Here is a 24,089-nt window from a genome sequence, read left to right on the forward strand (position 1 = left end):
TCATACTTTAGCTAGAATCAATCCGTTAATCTAAATTGAACTTGGGAACTTATTTGCTTGAGTTACTTATTTCTTTCTTCCTTGTTTTATTTATTTCCTTTCTTTTTCATTTCTATTTTGTGTAGGGAAACTAAATTGGATCATTCAATCACCAATCCCTGTGGAATCGACCTCGCACTTACATATGCTATACTACCAACGGTTCGTGCACTTGCGAGTATCACAAGTTGAGGATGCAACTTAATCCATTTTGGTGGAGCTAAATCTACACAACAGTAGCAAGGAGGAATTTGGACCTTCTGAAAAGGCTTTTAGCCAATGACATTAACCCAAATGTGAAAAATTATGATCAGCGGACACCGCTTCACGTATCTGCTTCATAAGGCTTATATACAATGGCAGAATTCCTTTTAGAAGCAGGAGCAAGTCTTCTATCAAAGGACAGGTACAATCTGAATGTTCATCTGGTTTGTTAGGGAGGGATGACTGACCTTATGGTCTCCTTCAAACTATTGTTTAAATATCAGCCAAATTGCTACCTAAAAGTAACATGATTACTGCCTTCTGGAAAGGCTACAAAAAGCAACAAGGTTAAAACCATTTAAGAGACGAATTAAAAGCCTTATTTCTGCAACCAAGTTGTACTTGGATGTGTCCTGAAACTTTAGTATCTATGTAAATCAACTGTAGCATATCCTTAACCTTAATTATGACTGGAATATGTATATCTATATATACTTCTGTTCATAGAAACCAATCAAGTCACAATTTTGAGTGTAGGCACTAGACGAGAAGATGACAGTATTCTGATAATTCTGCTTAGACTAAAGCAAAGGACTGCCTATTAAAAAACAATTCCAACATGCATGTTTAACATTTCTAATTAGTCTACTTCCTGATTGCAGATGGGGAAGAACTCCACTTGCTGAAGCCCGTATAGGTGGAAATAAGAAACTAATCAAACTGCTTGAAGTTGCTAGAGCTTTGCAGTTGTCAGAGTTCTCTGATCAATATCATCAAGAAAATAGCTAAGCATTTCTCTTATCAATGTGTATTAGTACATTTATCCTTGATTAAATGATAAATATTTGTAGGAGTTCGAACAAAAGTTCTGAGATGTTGATATATGTGTTTAGAATTTTGTTAGAATTTTTAATTCCCCTTTCGATTTTCTAATTTTTGCGTACCTTGGAATGCATGGATTGAACTGTTGTTTATCTGGCTTGGCAATTCTCAGTGTCAAATACTCTCACTGGTCTTGTAATAATCAACGTTCCGAGTAATTAATTAAAGCACTTGAATCATGGGAATGCATGGATGCATCAGGTAGTCTGGATTAGGATAGTAAAATGAAAGAAAGCACAACTTTTATTCACACAGATAGTCTTAGTAGCTAGCTAGGTTAACTTACATATGCATGAATGCATGAGCAGCAGCTGCATGCAATATTATTGAAGACAAACCAAAACAAGAGGAAAACAGATGAAAATGCCATTTTCGTAGGGAACACGGTTGCATTTAGCTTATGCAACAAGCCTTTTAAACCCATAGGTGACCCTGATGGGACGAGTGAAGTCTCGTGAGGGTTTCCAGCGACGCTACCCACAAACATCAAATTAATTTCACAGGATGATCATCCAAAAAGCGGTTCTGTTTCTCTCTTGTCCTTGAAGTTGTAGAAACCGACACCAGTGTAAACGCCATTTTCCTTCTTGTAGATAATAGTTGCCGGGTGTTGTCTAATAAGAGTGTCCCGCTGAGAGTAGGAGAAGGGAATATCGCATGAAACCCTTGTTGCTAGACGGGTCACCCTCACCTTACTCATTGGCGGCACAACAACAGGGAACCGAAGCTCAATTGGAGTTCGTCATATGTGATGTTCACCCCAATGGTATTTTCCGTCAAATTTACCCAAAATTCTGATGATGCCTCCCTCCTCCTCCTCGTTTACGACGAATAGAGTGTCCGAGGTGAGGATGGTTGGGATGAGGGACGTGAAAGAGGCGTTGTCGATCTTGTTATTCCAAGTACTGTCCTTAGTGTCTTCATAGGAGAGCAGGATGAGTGCATAGGCCGGGTTTAGGGTGCTGTTTTCGGCTTCTCCGGTGGCCACGACGAAGTCGGTATTGCGGTGATAGATCCTGGCATCAGCAAGGCGGAAGTTGAGATCAGAGATGGTCCGGGACTGAACAAGCTCCTTGACTTCTAGGCGCTCTGGGGCATCTCTAGGTGGGGCGGCATTCAGACAGTTTGCAATGCTCCCCCTGGTCAAACTCCTGCAGAATTCTTCGTTGCCCAGGTTGCGGAGAGCTACAAAAACGGCATTGTTGCCGTTGTTGCCCCTTGCATTGACTGGCCGGAACAGCGTGTTTTCGTTGTGGTTGTCGTTTTCGTCGCGGTTGTCGTTTGAGTCGGGCCAAATCCAGTTTTTAGCACTAGGGTTATCAAGGTCATTGTTACGCCTCCAGAACTTATGAGTGTGAGTGGACTTTATGAGAACGCTTCCATCACCGGCGGTGAAGACCTCGAACTCCGCCGTTGGATCAATAGTATTATCAGGGCCTCTGAACTGCAGATATTTGTGTTCACCAAAGTCCTGAACTCTGAGGTAGTTGCCGTCGTCGCCTTTGAAGGCAAGAAGCTTGGGCAAAATCACCAACGTTTGCCAGTCGATGATTGTGAACTTGAAGTTGAAGGCATTGTTGTCGCATGGATTTTCTTGGCTTACAATGAGGTATTGGTTGTCAGGGGATATCTGTAAATAGCGATTGAGATTCACGTGGTGCAATCGGACGTTGTTCTGGTGGTCAATTTCGGCCTTGAAGAGTGTATCTTCCTGTGGCTCGTCAGCCCCGGCCACAACCCACAAATGTTCTTGGTCTGGCCTCAAGTATTTGTTGTTGTAGCAGGATCGTATGTGCACCTGTTGGGGATGGGGGTTGTCGATGGTTGGGGCCATGTTCTCCACTTGGAACTTTGTGTCTTGGCTCACAACCTCCTCACCGGAGAATTGGAGAATCCCATGCACCCCCTCGATGTTTTGGTGTATGTAGCGCAAGTATTTGTTGTTCGTCTCTGATTTCAGCGAAATAAAATTTGGCAGTACCATTTCTGATGATCTCTCGCTCGCTCTTCAATATGACTGATTTTTTAATAAACTCGCTTTGTCTGATTCTTTCTCCTTCGTTGTTTATTGCTTTCCCTAGCTCCAACCTGCTGTGCTATTTATAATCAAGCAAACCCAAACCCAAACCATGCAGATGCATGCAGCTTTCGCTTCTTGTTCTTGCTGTACGTATCCATGGTTGGAAACTTGGGTTGGGTTGGCCCGCGAAAGCGAAACAGAGAAAATTGAAGCCAGCAAAAAAAGTCAAGCCAGGTGGCAGTTTTGAAAGGTCCAAGTAATAATATTCTTCAAATAAAACAAACTAAAGCGTGCATCACGTTTTCAAATATACCAAAGTTGATTTCTTCTTTGTTGTTTCGGTGCTTAATGTGAACTTGATTATGTAATTTCTAATGCTTGTACTTATGGGCCAAATTCATTTATCAATTATAATTATGTCATTAATTAGGATTGAACAACAAAGTTGTTGAGATGTTTACATACTTTCATTACATATTATAAGTTTAATTACAGACGTATGATAGGTTTAAGAGAGTGATACATAATTTCAATTATTCCTTTCACACAAGCACAGCTTCTGCTTTTTTTTAATTGAGAAAACCCTTTTTCTTAAGCAAAATCTATCGATTTTATGTAAGTTTAGGACAGTTGCGGATGATTGTTTTTAATTTGGACCCTACAAAGAAATAAATCAAAGAAAAAAAAAGTAAAAGAAGAAGAGAATATAAATTCATATATCTCAATTTATTGTGTGAAGCTTTTAAATTAATTTCAAATTAATATTAAATTTTATTTGTTTTGGTTTTCAATAAGATTAAGTTGGATTTCCTTGAGCATCAGAACTGATCTGATGGCATCAGATAAGTCTTTGAATTACCCAATGTGATGGATTGATGGAAACGTCTCCTTAATACAAAACAAAACCATGTGATTGATCGAAACGTCATTAATTAATTGTGTGAATAATATATTTTTTCTGTTTTTTTGGGTCCGGCCAATAATATTATTTTGGGCCCAAAATGAAGTAAAGGACCAAAATATTATTAGCGCCCATTATGTAAATTCTACAGCGAGGGCCATAGCCATTTATCAATTATAATAATGTCAGTAATTATGACTGAACAGCGAGGGCTGAAGGCCCAGGTCATTCTTAATCAACATAACATGTCCTGGGTTTCATTTCATCATAACCAAACCAAGCTAGGTCATAGAAGGAAGCAAATCAAGCAACTGAAAACCACATCGGCTGAAAAAATCTCTCTTGAAAAACCATATAATTGGAGGGTCTGCAAAACTAGACTCTGTGTACGTAGCTAACTTTAAAATGCCAATTTAAGTCCTATATGCGAAATCTTTTTAGCAGTCTTTGAATTTACCCAATGTGGATGCTCCATTTTTATGATTGCATTCTAGACTTCTCCTTAACACAAAACAAAATCATGTGATTGATTGAAACGTCATTAATTAATTTAGACCTATAGGCATTTGCATTAATTCATTCTAGATAGACATTTCCACAAGAAAGAAGTATTCACATATCCTTAATGTGAACTTCATTAATAAATTGAAGAGGAGTTGAAGAACAGATGGAGGAAGTAATTGAAGAGGAGTTGGAGAGACGCGCACACAAGGGCAAACTAGGAAAACTGCAAGTTTGGGCCCATGACCCGTCGATTCGAAGAGCACGACATTACGAGTAAAACTCATTGATTTGCCATGACGTATGAATTTTTTCGAACATCTGAGATCCAGTTTTCATGGTTTATTAGTTTTTTTTGACACTTTGTTTTTTTCCCTATTTTAATTCCTTGTTTATTCCTAGCATTTGCATTCATTCTAGACATCTCCATAAGACAAAAGAATTACCATGTCCTTAATGTGAACTTCATTAATAAATTGAAGAGGAGTTGGAGAACAGATGGCGGAAGCAATTGAAGAGGAGTTGGAGAGAGATGCGTGCGCAAGGGAGCTGTAAGTTTGGGCCCCGAGCTCAGGTTTGGGCTCATGACCCGTCAATTCAAAGAGAACGACGTCACGAGTAAAACTCATCACTTGGCCATAACATATGAGCTCAGATTTGGGACCATAACAAAGTTGGTGTTTAATTACCGACAGACAGTAGGTTTAAGGGAGTGGGAGTACCAATTGTTCCAGCTAATTAAGTTGGCATCTTTTTTCTGTTTTTTTTTTCCGGCCAATAACCAATTACTATCCAAATTAATCAATAAATCTTAATTTCGTTTCTGCAAGTGCAGAATGGATAACTTCCAACACATAATAGAAGTTAAAAATGAAAGTGGGAATGAACGGTGGACGATTCTTTTTAATTTATATCCTACAAACAACTAAATTAAAGGAAAAAAAAAAAGGAGAATACATGAATTTATATTTCAATTTCTTGTGTGAAGCTATTAAATTCATTTCAAATGTGTTGTTTTTTTTACTAATAATTTTAAATAAACCTGTTTTTTTTTGTTATAGTTTCTTCAATTATTTCCTCTTAATTATACATTTTTTTTTTGAGTTGGACTTAATTATATGATTTGTGCATGAAGTTTGTAATTCAAGTGATTAAGAGTTAACTTATAATTTTCTTGGGTTAAATTAATTTTGGGCTTTTAAGTGATGGACCAAAATATTATTAGCGCCCATGATATGATTTTGTTCATTTTGGGCTGCTAATATATAATTGGAATGTACTTTTTGGCCTTTTAAGTGACAGAGGTGGACCATAATATTGAAGTAGCCCAAACTGTTGGTTTTGGGCGAGTGAACCGATTCCGAAATCATGACCAGCCACGTGGTGTACCCGAAACATATAAAAATTTCACCTACAATTGAAGTAATAATATTCTTCAAATAAAACAAACTAGAGCGTGCTTCACGTCTTCAAATGAAACAAAGTTCAGCCTAATATTTTCTTCTTTGTTGTTTCGGTGCTTAATGTGAACTTGATTATGTTATTTCTACTACTTGTACTTATGGGCCATAGATAGGATAGCCATTTATCAATTATAATAAGGGATGTCATTAATTAGGATTGAACAACAAAGTTGTTGAGATTTGAGATGTTTACTTTAATTACAGACGTATGTATAATGCATGGTACGTTTCCTTTTACACAGCACAGCTTCAAGTAAAATCTATCGCTTTAATTCACATTATCCTCCTCAACAGCATCCTCCTTGGCACAATAATATTGCTAGTTAAGTTGGCATCTTTTTCTTCTTCTTTTTTTTTCTTTTTTTTCCCTGCCCGCCAAATTAAACATTTACTGATCCAACTAATTATTTTTGAGAATTTATCAAAAATAGCCAAAATTTGATCCTTAATTTCAAAAATGTCATTTTTTTTGTAAAATATTTCAAATATAGCAAAAAAACTCACATAAATAGACACAAATGCCCTCAAATTTAAAACCCGTATAAACCTAAAAAATAAACCTTATTAAATAAAATTTTGGAATATTTTTAACCCACGTTTGTATAGAAGAATAGAAGTTGAAATATATCATCCTATTTATTGATATTAGTCAATTTAAACTTATTCCCAATCCAAGCATCACCAAACACCGGATAAATGTTATTCAACTTAAGCCAATTCAAGCCAAGACAATTTCTGAGCATAGTTCATGCCAAGACAATCTTCCGAAACAAACGAGGCTGAAGGGACCAACTTGGCAAATGACTGAAAGACTCGTTGCCGGATCAATTGCGCAAGTCTATCCGAATGACACCATTATTTTGTCTTCTCTGATGGACCAATCCGCCGAGTGTTCCCCACACGTATAAATGCAGCACTGGCTTCTCAAAGAAGCTAATAGGTTTCAAAATTGGCAGCCCGTCCCACACGTCACGTTGCCTTTTAAAAGCCACACAAACATATTTGTTCAATTTGAGTGACAAAGTCAAAAGAATTTTCCACATAAAAGAATTGATTTGTAGGCCAAAGAAAAATCAAATCATGATAGAAGTAAGTATTCCCAACATTTTCGACTAAAAAATTTATATTCTTATTGCTGAGCTTAGTTGGTTGGATTTTTACTTTTTGTTGTATTGTTGTGCCCTTTTGTGGTTTCTTAATAAAATTTAGGGTTTGTCCAATATATGTCCCTACAATTTCTACTTCCTAGACATATAATTCTATAAATCTATGTGTAAAACCCAATTTTATACTTAAATGACCTGTAAGATATAAGCGGTTATAGTATTCCTATGTTTTTACATCGCTATCATCAGACTTTATATTTTATTTATAATGTATTCCAAGAATTTCATTAACTGCCATAATTGTAATTAAAACTCCCTATTAATACCTAAAATGTAAATTAAATATAAAAGGGAATTAAAAACCATAAGGAAGTTTAAAGTGCAGTAATCTGTAGATAGAGAAAAATTTTATCTTTATGTGAATGGAAAAAGTCTGACTTATTATGCTTCACAATTCAGATTCATTGTATACAATTTTCGATTTGATTCAACAAAAAAAAAAAAAAAAATTGTTGTTTTTCAATTGTTTTTGGATGTCTACCCTACATGTAATATAATATAGTAAGAACAATAGACGAAGAAGAAACTAAATGAAGAACCAAGGAAGAACTGCACTTACTGTTTGACAAACGTATGTACAAAGATTCCCAATCTAATAGGGTTTTTTATTTTTTAGGTTTATGTGGGTTTTAAATTTGAGAGCATTTGTGTCTATTTAGGTGAGTTTTTTGCTATATTTGGAATATTTTACAAAAACTGACATTTTTAAAATTGGGGTTCAAATTTTGGCTATTTTTAATAAATTCTCATTATTTTTCCTTTGTGCAAAGAATGGATAACTTTGAGACTCTCAAACGTACATGAATAGAATTAGTTAAAAAGCCAAGTATGGTGCTAGAAACAAATAAATCAAAGAAAAAAACAGAAGATAACCCTAATATTTATAGTCCTGATGAGCTTTTTTTTTCTTTAAAATTTGTAGACAGAGACGACACATACAGAGAGGGCTGAAGCCCAGGTCATTCTTAATCTTAGGGAAGATAACATGCGCTGGGTTTCATTTCATAACCAAGCTAGATCAAAGAAGGAAGCAAATTAAGCAACTGAAAACCACATCGGCTGAAAAAATTAATCTCTCTTGAAAAACCATATAATTATTGGAGGGTCTGCAAAACTAGACTGTGTGTACGTATCTAACTTTAAAATGCCAATTTAAGTCCTATGAACACACATTAATTCCTTGATAGTTTGTTGGCCAAATTTTCTTTGTTTTGGTTTTCAATAAGTTCGATTTCCTTGAGCATCATTACTGATATCATATATGTGAATTCTTTTTGTCAGTCTTTTGAATTTACCCAATGTGGATGCTCCATTTTTATGATTGCATTCTAGACTTCTCCTTAATACAAAACAAAACCATGTGATTGATTGAAACGTCATTAATTAATTTAGTACTTTTGAAAGACCCATAGGCATTTGCATTAATTCATTCTAGGTAGTAGATACACATCTCCAAAAGACAGAAAGACTTAGCATGTCCTTGATGTGAACTTCATTAATATATTGAAGAGGAGTTGGAGAACAGGTGGTGGAAGTAATTGAAGAGGAGTTGGCGAGACGCGCGCACAAAGGGCAAACTCGGAAAGCTGCAAGTTTGGGCCCCGAGCTCAAGTTTGAGCCCATGACCTGTTGATTAGAAGATAACGATGTCACAGAGTAAAACTCATCGCTTTACCATGACATATGAGCTCAAATTTGGACTATGACAAAGTTGGTGTTTAATTACAGACAATAGGTTTAAGGAAGTGGAAGTACAAACCAATTGTTCATTTTGGGCTGCTAACATATAATTGGAATGTGCTTTTGGGCCTTTTAAGTGACAGAGGTGGACCATAATATTGAAGTAGCCCAAACTGTTGATTTTGGGCGAGTGAACCGGTTCCGAAACCATGGCCGGTCCTCTCAGTCTTCTTTGCTTTAGCAACTTTTTTTTTTGGGTGAAAAGAGGGGGACAAGCCCCAAAAGAAAAAACAAGAAGACTAGGGAACACAGATCAGCCGAGGCTTAGCAGCCCCCAGCAAATCATCGTTAAAACAAGAATTGAGCCACACAGGAACCTCATCGAAGAAACAGACTCCAAGATCCATATTATGGCTCCAATTTGCCAAACAGTCTGCAGCACCATTCCTTTCTCTGTATATGTGAGAGAGCTCAACAATTTCAAACTTTCTCATCAAGTTGACACAGGAAGTAATTAAACCAGCAAGGGGGTGAAGATAGTTGTGGGTCTGTTGCTTCACAAGTTGGACAGCAATCATAGAGTCCAATTCAATGGAGATTTTAGAGATCCTTTTCTCCACGGCAAGGTGTAAACCAAAGAATAGACCCCAGAGCTCAGCATCTAGAATTTGACCCATCCCCAAGTTGACAGCAAAACCCCCTAACCAATCTCCAGAGGAATTACGAATGATACCACCAGCACCAATACAACCAGTATTACCCTTTCGAGACCCATCAACATTTAACTTTAGCATACCATTCACAGGGGGCTCCCAACCTACATAATCTGCATTTGATCCCTGCGGATGGTTTTAGAAGGATCAGCCTTATGCCAATCTGACACAGCATCAAGAATAATCTTTTTAGGCATAAAGGGCAGGTCACTTTCAGCATTAAAGACTCTACTATTACGCCACTTCCAGATATACCAGCAAATGAACACAAAAACCACTTTCCAAGGGTGATTATCATAAACTGAATGGGAGCATAAATTACTTAATAACCATGGATGGAAATCAGATTGGAAGAAGCGTTCATAATGGTGGCCATTGAGGAAAAGGGCCCAAACCTCCCTTGCCTTGGTACAATCCCTTAATATGTGCAGAACAGATTCAACATGCCAACCACAACTCTGGCACTTAGGGTCCGTGGTGAGATGACGTCTAGCCCTTTGTTCATTGGATAGGATTTTCCTTTGGTAGACAAGCCAATAAAAGAATTGCAATTTAGGGGGGACTCGCATCTTCCAGAGGATTTTCCACCAAGGGTCAGACCAATCAGTTCCCGTAAATAATAAATTATAAGCTGATTTTACAGTGAACATACCAGTAGTAGTAGGCTGCCAGATTTGGGTGTCCTCGAGCCTTCCCCCAAAATCAGCCGCTATAGAAATGATTCGTTGAACTGCATCCTCCGGAAGAACACTGCGAAGCTTATCCACATACCACCAGCCATGTTTGAAAAATTGAGAGACAGTGCTGTCAAAGTCAGCTTCATTCATAGTTTCAATCTGCGGCACAAGGGGAATATCACCAGCCCACTTGTCCTTCCAAAAATGCACCTCATCACCTCTCCCAAGCCTCCAGGACAGCCCATGAGTCAACAGTTTAGCCCCAAACATGATGCCTTTCCAAGTTGAGGAGCAGTTCTGCCTGGGATGTGACTCAGCATCAAGAATGGAATGGTCTTTTAGATACTTGGATTCTAAAATCTTTGCCCATAGGCCTTCATCTTTTTTAAGCACTCTCCAACCTAATTTGGCTAAGAGAGCTTGGTTCATATTACGGGTTTTCTTAATTCCCAAACCGCCTTTACTCTTTGGCCGACACACTAAGTCCCATTGACAAAGGTGGATCTTCTGTTTTCTCTCACTGCCACCCCAGAGGAAGTTCCTGTTTAACCGGTCTAATTCATCACAAACGCTTATAGGAAGCTTCGTGGTCTGCATTGCATAAATAGGAATTGCAGAAGAAACAGCTTGAATAAGAGTAGATCTCCCAGCCATAGATAACACTTTACTCTTCCAGGAAGCCAGCCTAGCATTAACTTTGTCCACCAGTCCCCCGTAGGTAGCCTTAGTGACCCTTGAGTGAAGGATAGGCATCCCCAGGTACTTGCCTAGGTTCCCAGTAATAGGGGACCCACATATGAAGTTGATTTCTTTAGCCATATCCTTGCAAGTATTAGGAGAGCAAAAAATAGCGGATTTATCAAAGTTCACAGTCTGGCCAGAGGCATTACAAAAAAGCTCTAAACAATTCTTCATCACCCTAGCTTGTTGGGGGCTAGCCTCAGCAAAGAGAATTAAATCATCTGCAAAAAATAGGTGAGAGATGACAGGGCCTGACTGACAGGACTTAACTGGCTTCCACTTCTTTCGCCTAACCGCATCAAAAATCAGGTGGGATAATTTTTCTATACAAATAACAAAAAGATAGGGAGAGAGAGGGTCTCCTTGGCGAATGCCGTTTTGTGGAATAAAAGGGTCAGTCAACTCACCATTAACGCATACCTGGTACTGGACAGAGGAAACACAATGCATTATTAACTGAACAGTCGAAGTAGGTAGGCCAAGCTCATTGAGGACAAACTCAATATAACTCCAATTTAATCTGTCATAAGCTTTAGAGAGATCGATCTTCCAAGCTATAAATCCTTTTTTCCCTTTAGCATTTCTGAACTTGTGCATTAACTCTTGAGCAATAATAATGTTACCAGTAATGTGTCTCCCAGGCACAAAACTGACTTGATTGGGGCTGATCAAACCTGGCAAGATAGGTCTTAGTCTAGCCACCAACACCTTAGAGATGGTTTTATATAAAGTACAGCAAAGGCTAATGGGCCTGAATTGCCCCATGGAAGAAGGATTATCGACTTTAGGAACCATAGTGATCAAGGTAGAATTTAACCCTTCAGGAAGTTTGCTGTCCCGGAAAGCTTGGTCAACCAAATTGTAAATTTCATTCCCACAGAGCTGCCACTGATTTTGGAAGAAACAAGCTGGGAAACCATCAACTCCAGGGGCTTTGAGGCCACCAATGTTAAATAAACTCTCTTTTACTTCAATAATATCCACGTTTTTGACAAGGTTAGCCAAATCAACAGCCTCAATAGGAGGGAAAAAACTTGGGAGTTCCCCAAAGGAGCAGCACTGCTGGTCCTGGGTAAACAAGCCCACAAAATAGCTAACAGCTAGCTTCTTGAGGCCCCCAGCACCTTCAATCCACTCCCCATTATCATCCTTCAATCTCTCAATTTTATTTCTTCTTCTTCTTATTAAGGTAGTGAGGTGGAAAAATTTAGTATTCCTATCACCTTCTTGCAGCCACTTAACTCGTGATTTTTGTTGCCAGAACAAGGCCTCTTGTTCAATGACTTCATTATACTCTGCAATAAGGGAGCTCTCAAGCTTGGACAAGAAACGGTGTGTGTTTGGACCCATAGCTTTCTGAATACCAGCCAGGCGAGCTAACAGCGTAGATTTCCTTTGCCTTAAGTTTCCAAAAATAGTAGAATTCCAATGTAACAGAGGCTGCACCAAGGCTTTAGTTTTATCTAGGACAGAGCCATCAGTAAGTGCCCATTGCTGCAAGAGAAAGTCCTTAAAATGAGCATGATTTAGCCACATGGCCTCAAACCGGAAAGGCCGTGAGATCGGAGAGGAAGAGAAGCTGGACTTCAGGCTTATCTTGATAGGGCAGTGGTCAGATTTTGTCCGCGGCAAATGCTTGACAGAGGCCTCGTTAAAGAGGCTTCTCCACTGGACATTACAGACTGCACGGTCAATTCTTTCAAAAACCCGATTGTTACTTCAGGTAAATTTGGGACCAGAAAAGCCAAGATCAATCATGTCATTATCATCAAACCATTTCCTGAAGCCTTTAAGCCTGCAGGGGGAGACACCCCCTATTTTATCATCATAATGAAGCATATCATTGAAATCTCCAGCAAGCATCCACGGCATCTGGTGACAATCAGAGACAAAATTCAAGTAATCCCAAAGCTTTTCTCTCTTGGAATTACAAGGCTTGGCATATATTGCAGTAAATAACCAAGGATTCTGGCCCGGCCAGGCAACAGAAGCAGAGATAGTTTGGTCAGTAGTACCAAGGACTTCAACTTTGACTTTATTCTCATTCCATAAGATCCACAGACCACCAGAAAAACCAATGGGATCCACCACCTCAACGCAAGAGTACTTCAAAGCTTTAATGACCTCAAGGGCTTTTTTACCTCCAATACGAGGTTCACAAACAAACAAAATATCAGCGTGATGAACCTGGATTAGTTCCAGCATAGTATATCTAAATTTAGTGCAAGCTGCACCTCTAGCATTCCAACAAAGAATATCCATTAACAACAAGGAAAAAAGAATATAACCCAGGGTCAAAGCCCTAATATCAGCAGTCGAGTGTCATGCCTTCAACGTTGTTGGAGGCACTCTTATCAGCATTCATATTGCAATCAGTCATCTGACCTTCATCCATAATAGTCCCATCAGTAGGATTCAATCCATCATGGAGAGGAGCTTCCGCAGGGTCATCAACAACTTCAGAGTCACAAGGTTTGCCATGATGGTCTCCAGTTATATTTGGAGGTTGGTGTCCAAAGATATAGACACCATTTTGCTTATACAGGCTTTGGCCGTTACCCCAGGAGTTCATGTGGCCAGTTGTAGAAGTCAAACAGTGGGCCCTGCTCTCATCAACAACCAATTTCCCCTTAGCACTACTACTATGTTTACGGAATCCAGAGGGAGCCACAGATGCTGTAGCGCTAGGAGTTCTTGAGGCCGTGGCCTTAGCATTATTTTTACTATTATAGATGTCACTAAGAACAGTCCTAGCTCCAGCAATAGGGTGCTTAGCCTTAGTCCAGACTTTGTTTCCAACTCCAGTACCATTTTTAGAAGCATAAGATGACACTGCATTCCCCTGAGATGCCCCCCCACCAATGTCAGCCTGGTCCGCTCTAAAATCCTCACTGATTTGTTGCAGAGTAGTAAACCGAGAGCCTTGGCTCTTGTGGCTCGGTCCTGTATTGCTCACGCCCTTGGAATTATTCTTTGGTTTTCTCCTAGGAGGGACATTCATCCAAGGACCACGAAGATTTTCTGGATCTGTACTAGTCCCCTCCAGACCCATAACTGCATCAGCACCCACTTCTCTAGTAGCTGTAACAGAGTCAGTCCTGGTGTTGTCTGTAGCATTCTTCTCCCTCGAAGGGCAGTTTTCCCTTTTATGACCATAAAGGCCACACAGATAGCATATATCGAGGAGACCTTCATACTCTATGTTGTACCACTCTTGGTTAATTTGGATGAACGCCTCGAGCGGTTTCGTGAGGTCCAGCTCCACACATAGACGAGCAAATTTACCTCTATTTTGAGTCGTAGTCAAAGTATCAATCTTGAGCAATTTGCCAATCAGGTTACCTATCCTCTTTAGCGCCCAAACGTCAAAGCACTCGAGTTGGATAGCCGAGACCCTGATCCAAGCCGCCATTCTAATGACATGGGCAGTCAATGGGCAGAATCCTGGTCTCCATTTCTGTAAAATCAAATACTGCCCAGCGATAATCCATGGTCCCCCAGTCAGAACGTAATTCAAGTCCTCCTCTAATTCAAATTTCACTACGAAATAGTCATTTACTAGATCCACTAGTTTCCAATCACCTTTCAAATTCCATTTTTGCTGTAGGCGGTCATGGAGGTAGTTATAAGTGTGCGACCGTCCCAGCAGTTTTACAATTAGGGCGTTCTTCCACGGCTGACAGAGGCGCCCCATCGCTCTCTCAGAGAAATGGATACTGGGTCCGCGCTCACCACGAGATACCACCACATCGTCTTCATCATTTAGATCGGCATAATTGTCCTCAAGAGCCTCAACGTCAATACCCGCATTTTTTACCTGGTTAACTTTTTGCATCAGCTTATCTTTGAAACTGCCGTTACCCACGAGTACTCGCTGCGCTGACCACAGCTCAGGAGTTGGGACCGGATCTGAAACTGGGATGGCGTCAAGGTCTTGCTCTGACTCACCTGCATCAGAAGCTCGGATCCTCTTAGAAAACTTACGAGTGGTGCCAACTGAGCCTTCCTCCATACTTAGCAGCTGTCAGGGGTGCTCAGTCTCAAGTTTGAAACTTGGCTGAGGAACCACCGAGATCGGCAGCTCCCAGCCAGATGAGGTCGCGAAAGGAAGGAAGCTGTAAAAGCTTTTTAATCTTTTTAAGGAAGCTGTAAACTTTTGCTTGTGCTTTGCTTGCTTCTTTGCTTAAGCCTTTTAATTTTAAGGCAAAGCGGCAGCCAGAGCAGCAGCATTCAGATACGGAAGAACTAGCAAGTAATTAAGTAGGCTTTGCAGTGGATGATACTGACTTACGTGGTGGCAGCCGAGGCAGCCTTGGCCTTCCTCTTAACCCTTCCTGCGCCCAAGCTCTTGAAGAATCAATTCGTGTCGTTGGTCTTTCTCATCCTCCAACCTGCCCTTTTCATCATTCCCTTCGCCGGCTTTCAGCTCCTTGGTTTGTTTATTCTTCTTATTTGATTTGATTTGATTCCTAGGGCATACCAATCGGATTTTGCAATTTGATATTTTTTTCCTTTTTAGATAATGGATTGCCAATTGATATTTGACTTGGCTCTTTCTTACTTTCTCTTTTCTTTTAAATTCTGTGTAGATATATATTGGAAGAATGAGCACCGCCTGTCCTGCACCTCTGATATCTGCACCGCTGCTGAGCGTGACCGCTATGAGAAATCCGTCAGTTTCTAACTACTTCTCTCTCTCTCTCTCTCTCTCTCTCTCTCTCTCTCTCGTTTTAATTTCTTATGTGATTCTAATCTTTAATCAAGTTGATGATGCCTGCAACTCTTCAGCATGCTAAAATGAATTTATCAAAAATGAAATCATATAACAAAAGGAAAATTACATTTTGAGCACCCACTGATGTCTCCAATTTCCATTCACTATACTGTTTAACAAATTTATTATAGAATAACAGCAGTACAAATTCATTTTTATTTTTCTCAAAATCATAATGCTCAATGACACACATACCTGTTTCTTAATGTTGCCCTCCAAAACTTTAATGTGGACCACTGCCGGCCCAAAATCAAAAAAGTCCTTTTTGTCGTTTCTAAAGGAAAGAGGCTTGGATTCTTTAAACAAGAGGTCCTGGGTTCGATCCCAGGCACTTGCGAATAGAGCAGACTTTGTTGGGAGAGGTCCCCGCTTTGCGCCCAACAGTACCTCGAGGGTTAGTCCCCGCTAGGCCTGTAAAACGGGCCGGGCCGGGCCAGCCCGGCCCTAATAGGTGTGAGCCCAGGCCCTAACTAGTAACGGGCCTTTTCAGCCCTAAGGAGTTATCGGGCCGGGCCGGGCCAGTCCTATATCAAATATACAAAGCCCAGGCCCTACCCATGGGCCTAATATTTTCGGGCTTATGATCGGGCCAATGAGTCGGGCCTATTTAGCCCTATAAAACACACGGGAACCGCTATTCTTCGGTGTCTACATTTTCTGATCAGAGCTTGAATTTCCTGAACTGGTTGGTGATTCAAGGTCCAAAGGAAGCTTCATTTTTGCCAAAGACTCGGTAAATTGCTGCATGTTCTTCAGTACCCTATAATTAAATATTAGCCCACCATTTAACACACACAATGCCTTTTCTTTTTCTCAGCCCACGAAGAGGACAAGGCCAGACAACAACTGGTGTTCGAGGGAGAGCGGGAAGAAGGAGACGAAGGAAGAGAAGAGAGCGATGGAAAAAAATAGAAAAAAGAGAGAGATATGGAAGATGACGCAAAAGAGGGAGAAGAGAAAAAAAATTGCAGAGACTAACATAGGAAGAAGGAGGAAAAATAGAAAGAGAGAGGGAGAGAAGAAGAAGGAAAAAAGAAATAAAAGAGAGAGGGAGAGATGGAAAGTAACGGAAGGAAGAAGAAGATGGGAAAAAAATAAAAAATGAAGGTGTTGGGAGAGATGAGATATGAGACAAAGCATGCTCTTAAAAAATGAAGGTGTTGGGGAGATATGAGACAAAGTAACGGGCCTTTTCAAACTATTAATATTATATATAATATAACTATATTAATTAAATTAAATAATTATAATCGGGCCGGGCCAGGCTTTTAAAGGGCTTAAAAATGAAGCCCAAGCCCTACTCATTAGACTTCGGGCCGGGCCAAGCCCACCCATTACTTCGGGCCGGGTAAGCCCATGCATTAAAAAATAGGGCCGGGTTCGGGCCAGCCCATCGGGCCCGGGCTTTATTTACAGGCCTAGTCCCCGCAATCGCGCGGGGGATACCTTGGTTTTCACCCAAAAAAAAAGGAAAGAGATTGGGCCTGGGCTTAATAAATCTTTTTTCGACAATAAAATTATTTTTGTACTGCCTATGATGGAGATTACTATCGAGTAAAGCGTTTGATTGGAGCAGGAGCAGATCCAAACAAGATGGATTATGATGGAAGGTCGCCTTTGGTATGAATCTAGATGCCCAAGCTACTAATTGATCTTTATAAATTAGAACAATGGTGCTAGAATAACATAAATAACTTCTCTTTGATGACACCCCTGCTGATATGTATGTGCGTGTGGTTTACTTCATCTTTATTTGTTTCCCGCAGCTTGTTGCAGCATCAAAAGGGTATGAAGATATCACTCGTTTCCTTATTGATCAAGGAGCAGACGCTGAGATTTCAGGTGATCTTCTAACGAGCCCTGCAGAAAAATTCAACTGGATCATGTATTTTCTGAAGAAATCTTATTAGTTACTACTACTACTACTATTGTTGATTAACCCTGAATGTTACTTTAATATTAGATAAATTTGGGAACACTCCTTTGCTTGAAGCCATTAAAAATGGGCACGATCAAGTAGCTTCTTTACTTGTTAAGGCGGGGGCGTCGCTTACTATTGATGATGCTGGTGAATTTCTCTGTATTACGGTAGCAAGGAGGAATTTGGACCTTCTAAAAAGGCTCTTAGCGAATGACATTAACCCAAATACGAAAAATTATGATCAGCGAACAGCGCTTCACGTAGTTGCTTCAGAAGGCTTATATCCAATGGCAGAATTCCTATTAGAAGCGGGAGCAAGTGTTCTATCAAAAGACAGGTACAATCTGAATGTTCATCTGGTTTGTGAGGCAGGGATGACTGACCTTATGGTCTTCTTGAAACCATTATTGTTTAAATATCAGCCCAATTGCGTATACCTAAAAGTAACATGATTACTGCCTTCTTTCTGCAACCAACACGTTTAAAACCATTTAATAGACGATTTAAAATCTTTATTTAAGCAACCATTTAAAAAAATAATTCCAACATGCATATTTAACCTTTCTAATTAGTCTACTTCCTGATTGAAGGGCCAAAAAAAAAACCCAAGACCGAACTCGTACCCACCCTCAATCCTCAGCAACCCCAAACCAGTCGGCCACCAAAACTCTCCTTCTTGCCACTGGCACTTCCTTTTGTCTACCTCTGTCCCCCCTTCTTTCTCTCTTTCCCTTGATTTCTTTGCTTCCCTCTCGATCTCTTTCTCTCTTTCAAAGAACAAGCTAGAAGAGTAACGGAAGAATATAGTTCTGGATCCAGAATGAAGGGGGAGAAAGAGAGAGAAAAGGCTTTTCCCACGACAAGGAGGAGAGGGGGCTGCACCGGCAAGGTGGGGTTGTTGACGGATTGGGGGTGGGTGGGAGTTCGATGTTGGGTTTTCTTTTGTTTAAAAAAATATAAAATCAGAAGTTATCTCTTATTCAAGCCATAAACATGGCCACATGACTTCGCAGCTGCTTTAAAGCATTTGCCTTGTCTGGCTTCTTCATGAACATTGCTGAAACCATTTTGATTTCTTTGATGCTTTCCCTTCCTAGAAGATTTATGATGGGTCTCTTTTTTTTTCCTTCAATTATTAGAGTTTTTATTTTTAATTTAATTAAAAGTTAACACTGTTAACTTGGGTTAAGTGGAATGACATGTGTCAAAGAGTTAGATAGGTAACAGGATGTGCATTGAAGAAATAGTAACAGGAAAATTGAACTCCTTACTTACCTAATAAGGAAAAAGTATTTTCCTTTGATAAAAAAGAAAAGGTGAAATCACGGAATTCATGACTTTCCTATAGAACTTGCAAGAAAAACTTTTTTGATGTAGTACATATGGAGAGAGAGAGAGAGAGAGCAAGAAAGAAAAACGGAAAGGGAAAGGGAAAGGAACTTTAAGTTGGGCTGGTTGAGTTCAGGTCCAAAGTTGTAGTTGGGCTTAGGCCTCGTATTTCAGGATGAAAGAAGTAAGGGTCGGGCCTACTCTATATTTTGGCGCGAGTACATAGCCCATAAATTAAAGGGCTGTTCTCTGGTGGGAACTTCTTTTTGAGAACTTCTTTTTGAGAACACCGTTGGATTTAATCTAATGGCTCAGAAAAAGCAATTCTAAGTGAATCTGTTGTACTAGAATCTGACCCTCAATTTGCTCGCTCTCTCTCCTCTCTCCTCCAAAACTTTTTCGGAAAATATTTCTTTCCCGCGTGGGCGCCATTTTTTCCCGCATTGTTGACTCTGTCCTTGAATGTTGATATTTTAGCCCCAAAATTATATTAAAAAACTTAAAGCAATCAGCTTTACCTTTCCAGATGACTTTTCAATCTCCCTAAACTACATCCCTCTTTTCTCATCTATTTTTCCATCTACCCATATTCAGAGACGGATCAATAGACTGGCTTCCTCGCTTTCATTTCTATACAAAGCATCACTCTTCTCTTCTGAAATATTTTCGTGAAAACTATCATGACTGGCTACCAATCTGGATCTATCGCTTTCTTTTTGGGAAATGGGTTTTGGATGTGCAGGTATGTGAAAAATTTGGGGTTGTATGTGTAGATTTGAGGTGTTTTATTTAGAAGAAAGGCAAAAAAACTAGATTTTTTTGTTTGGGTGGGCATGATTTATATTGGGGTTGAATATGATTGATTGTGTTTGTTTGTGGGTATTAGGATATGATCTTGCGGTTTTGTTTTTCATTCCATGTCTCTGCTTGTTGTCTACTCTTTGTACCAATATTTATAATTTATGGGCTATAGAAAAGCATAGAATGGATTGAACAACTCGGCTATGTTATTATGTGTTTGTTTGATGATTAAGACTGTGTTTTGGTTCTTGTCTCCTCATGATTAACACAAGTGAGCTCTTGTCTTTATTTTCTCTGGTTCTTGTCTCTTGCAGAGGTTATCTCCTTCCTTCCTTGCTCTGGTTAAGAAATCTGGTACATTCCTCTTCCTTTTCTTAATTTGAACATTTAAAAATATGGTATTTTGAATAAATCTCATGTAAAGACATTAATTTTGGCGAAATGGGTATTGGGTGTGCGGGTATGTGGCAAATTTGGGATTATAGATGTAGACTTGAGGGGTTTTTTGCCTGCCTTGCCCTCCGCTTCACTGAATGGTTAGTCGGGGGAAAAAGTTTTACAACTGCCAAATAGTAGGTTTAGAGTTCCTAGCATAAACAGGAATAAGTCCCTTAAGGGGCTCTTCAGAGATTTTTATTTTCCTTCTCTTAAAGAAAAGAAATTTTTTAATTTTCCTTATGATATATTCGTGTTTCTCTTCTAGTTTGCAGCTGGATATACCTCTGGATAGAGGACAACAGTGTTGTGGAGTTCATTGGAAAGAGATTCATTGTAGGTAATGCCTGTTTCGAGTTATGCTATAGGTTTCATAGGGCTCCAATTATTGATAATGATTGTTTGGCATCTCATAGCCTTATGCATACTGGTCATTGTTTCTCTGGTTTAATGAGAATACTCATTATATTGTTAATGTTTTGTCCATTTGTGTCATTTGTGGCTACCATATGGGCATACGGGACATATTTTCTTGGTTTTTCCTTTCTACAGAGGGATGCTGCAACTTTTTCTTCATTACTATACCATCTAGGTTTACTCACGGATAATCACTGATATGCAGGATGTGGGTGCTACCTTGGTCATCTGTCAATGGGGGTTTGATGATGAAGCAAATCACCTATTGATGCACATGAACTTGCCTGCTGTCAGATGGGTTGGTGGTGTAGAGTTGGAACTAATTGCAATTGCTACAGGTATGCCTTATTAAAAGCCTTTTTAGCACTTGAAATTTGGTAGATAATCAGCCGTATGTTGCTTTATATTATCATTTCCATCTTTGTCGACCAACAAAATGATGTATTTACTAGAGGGGTAGATGTTTGTCTAGTCTTAGCTTTCTCAAGAGCCACAACATCCTAGTGAACATGTACTCAATTGAAAAAACAACTGACATTAATTTGGGTGTTTTTGTGTAATAAGACAATTATTAGTTGTGTTTTTGTTTCAAACTTTCTATGACAGTGATAAACTATTGACAGGAGTGATGGGTTGTTGATAAACTATTGATGGGTGACTGATACAATATTGGTGGACTATTGATACATTATTCACTGGTTATTGATAAATTATTGAAGGGTTCTTGATATATTCATTATGTCGCTTTTTGTGCATATGTTGCTTTGTCTGCAGCGTTGGAAACTGATACCAGTAATATGCTAAATCATAATGTAATCGAATATAGAAAGAAAAAAAAAATTGCTTAAACGTATTTTTGGTACTGCTGCATTTACTGTTGAGTATTCCTCTTAAATTGGGACTGTTTTGTTTCTTTTGGGTTTAATATTGGAATTTTTGTAGCTTGGTTTTATTTTTATTGTGTTCATTTAATTTGTGCAGGCCCTTGTTTAAAGCTTTGGTTGCCTTGTGTTCAGAATCACAATGTTGCAACATCACTTGTTTGCCACAAAAATATGTTTCATAAACGCTTCAAAAGGATTCACTACAGCTTCAACATCGCTTTACTAAAGCTTCCTAAGTTTTATTTTATTTTTACTAAGAAGTCTTAATTACTATTTATGGAAATTTGAAGTAATAATTGGAGGAAGTGAATCATTTATAAATTATATCCATTCTACGAGTATCACTCTCTCAAAACAAGTTTTATAAAAGTGTCCGAACGAATTCACTAGAGCATTAGTGGTGTATCATTTTGGGTAATAGAAGAAAATATTAGCACATTCAATAATTTGTAAAGTTCCAAACATGTCATTTTGACTTTTGTCAAAATATGTTTCATAAAAGCATCACAAAGATTTCATTAGGGCTTCAATACTTATTCATTAGGGCTTCTACAAAAGGGAAGGAAATTGCAGTGAAATGGGAAAACTTCCAACCTTAAAGGCAAGGAAATATGTTGAAAGAGTTGTGAGCATTGAAACATATAATGTAACATAATCATTCAACGTGGTCATCTCTGCCAAATCAAAAGGCAAGGTAAAAAACCTTGCACCTAACCATCGTACCACCGCCATCTGGCATCTATAAAATTATTTATTTGTTTTGATATCGAAATGGATTTAAAGCTTAAAATATGAAGTAATTTTTTTGTGAATTTTTATGAATTTATTATGAATTTTGGGAGTTAAAGCATTGTAAAATAGTAATAAATTAAATATAATAACACATGGCAGCGTCTTATAGGTACGTTTCAGAGTTTCCGACAAGTGTCAGTATCGCGTAATGCCATGTGTCATCAGAGCTTCATTCTTGTGTCTTTACCTTAAAAAATTCACAAAAAATGAATACAAAATCCAAAAAATGTACCAAAAATTTCTAAAAACTCCTTGTGACATTATCTTCTACTATGATGTGTGAAAATAAAATTTTGACTTTGGCAAATTTTAAGTAATAATGGGAGGAAGAGTTGTTGTAAGGGAGAGTAATAGTAATATTGTTAGTATATAAACAAATTTAACTTTGAGAAATTATTTGAATTTTGTATATGTCAAAATAATATTTTTAAAGCTTAAAAGATTAAGGAAATGTGATAAGAAGTTTGTGGGATTCTTTGGTGAAATTTTCAGATTTTGTATGAATTTATTATGATTTTTGGAACTTCAAGCATTGGAAAATACTAATAAATGGAAGAAAATGACACATGGCAGCACCAGATTGGTGCGTCATCAGAGTGTCTGAAAGGTGTCAGTATTGTGTACCGCCACGTGTCATTAGTGGTTTATTTTTGTATCTTAAACTTAAGCAATTGACAAAAAGTGAATAAAAAATTCAGACACATGTCATAAATTTTTATGACCCACCTATGAGATGTTGCCATGTGTCATTCTCTTCCATTTCTTAGTATTTTTCATATTTTAACTTCCAAAAATCATAATAAATTAATCCAAATTCAGAAAATTCGCCAAAAATTCCCACCAACTCCTTGTCACGTTTCCTTTATCTTTTAATCTTGAAAATATAATTTTGAAATATAAAAATTCAAATAATTTCTCAAATTCAAGTTTGTTTCTATACCAACAATAATACTATGTTGAACATCCCTTACAACAACTCTTGCTCCAATTATTACTCCAAATTTTATAAAGTCAAAATTTTGTTTTCACACAACATAGTAGAAGATAATGTCTCATGTCATATAAATAACTATTTCTTTTTGCTTCAAAAATTAATTATAATTCAAACAAACAATTTTAATGTATTTCATTAATTACATTAGGGTTTAGGGTTTGGCATCCAATGTATTTTTCCCATTAATTACATTCAATTTTTGATCCGGTCCTTATGTGATCAAACAAACAATAGCTTAGGATTTACAAAGTGTATTTATGTATTTCATTTGCATCATTCACATTTAGGGACGACCCCCAACTTTAAATTTTTTTTAAAAAATTTAAACTACTTTTTTGGCTTGGGATATGAATTATTGGTGCTGAGAAATACATACGTATTTTTGTTGGTATTTTCCCATTTATTTTAATATTTTAAATGTATTTACAACAAAATTTGATTATATCTTTTTGAAAGGGGATACGTGTCAGCAAGGGATGTCGCCAGCTGGCATCTCATCCAATTAACTATTTGTTAAAACTTCAAAATTTTATTACAAATGGTACGGTTTAGGGTTTACATGGTAGGGGTTAGAGGTTAGGGGTTAGGGGTTAGGGTTTAGGGTTTACGGGTTACTCGTACAAAGTATTATGGAAATATGACATTTCCTTCTCATATTATATATGTTTTTATGCTATCAAGAAAGAATAACTTGGGGTGGGTATTAAATAATATTGTACATGTGCACGTTTGAAAACCCAAGTTAATGTTTAATA

The sequence above is a fragment of the Prunus avium genome, chromosome 5 (genome assembly GCF_965620075.1).
Source record: "Prunus avium chromosome 5, drPruAviu1.hap1.1, whole genome shotgun sequence".
In the NCBI taxonomy this organism is placed as follows: Eukaryota; Viridiplantae; Streptophyta; class Magnoliopsida; order Rosales; family Rosaceae; genus Prunus; species Prunus avium.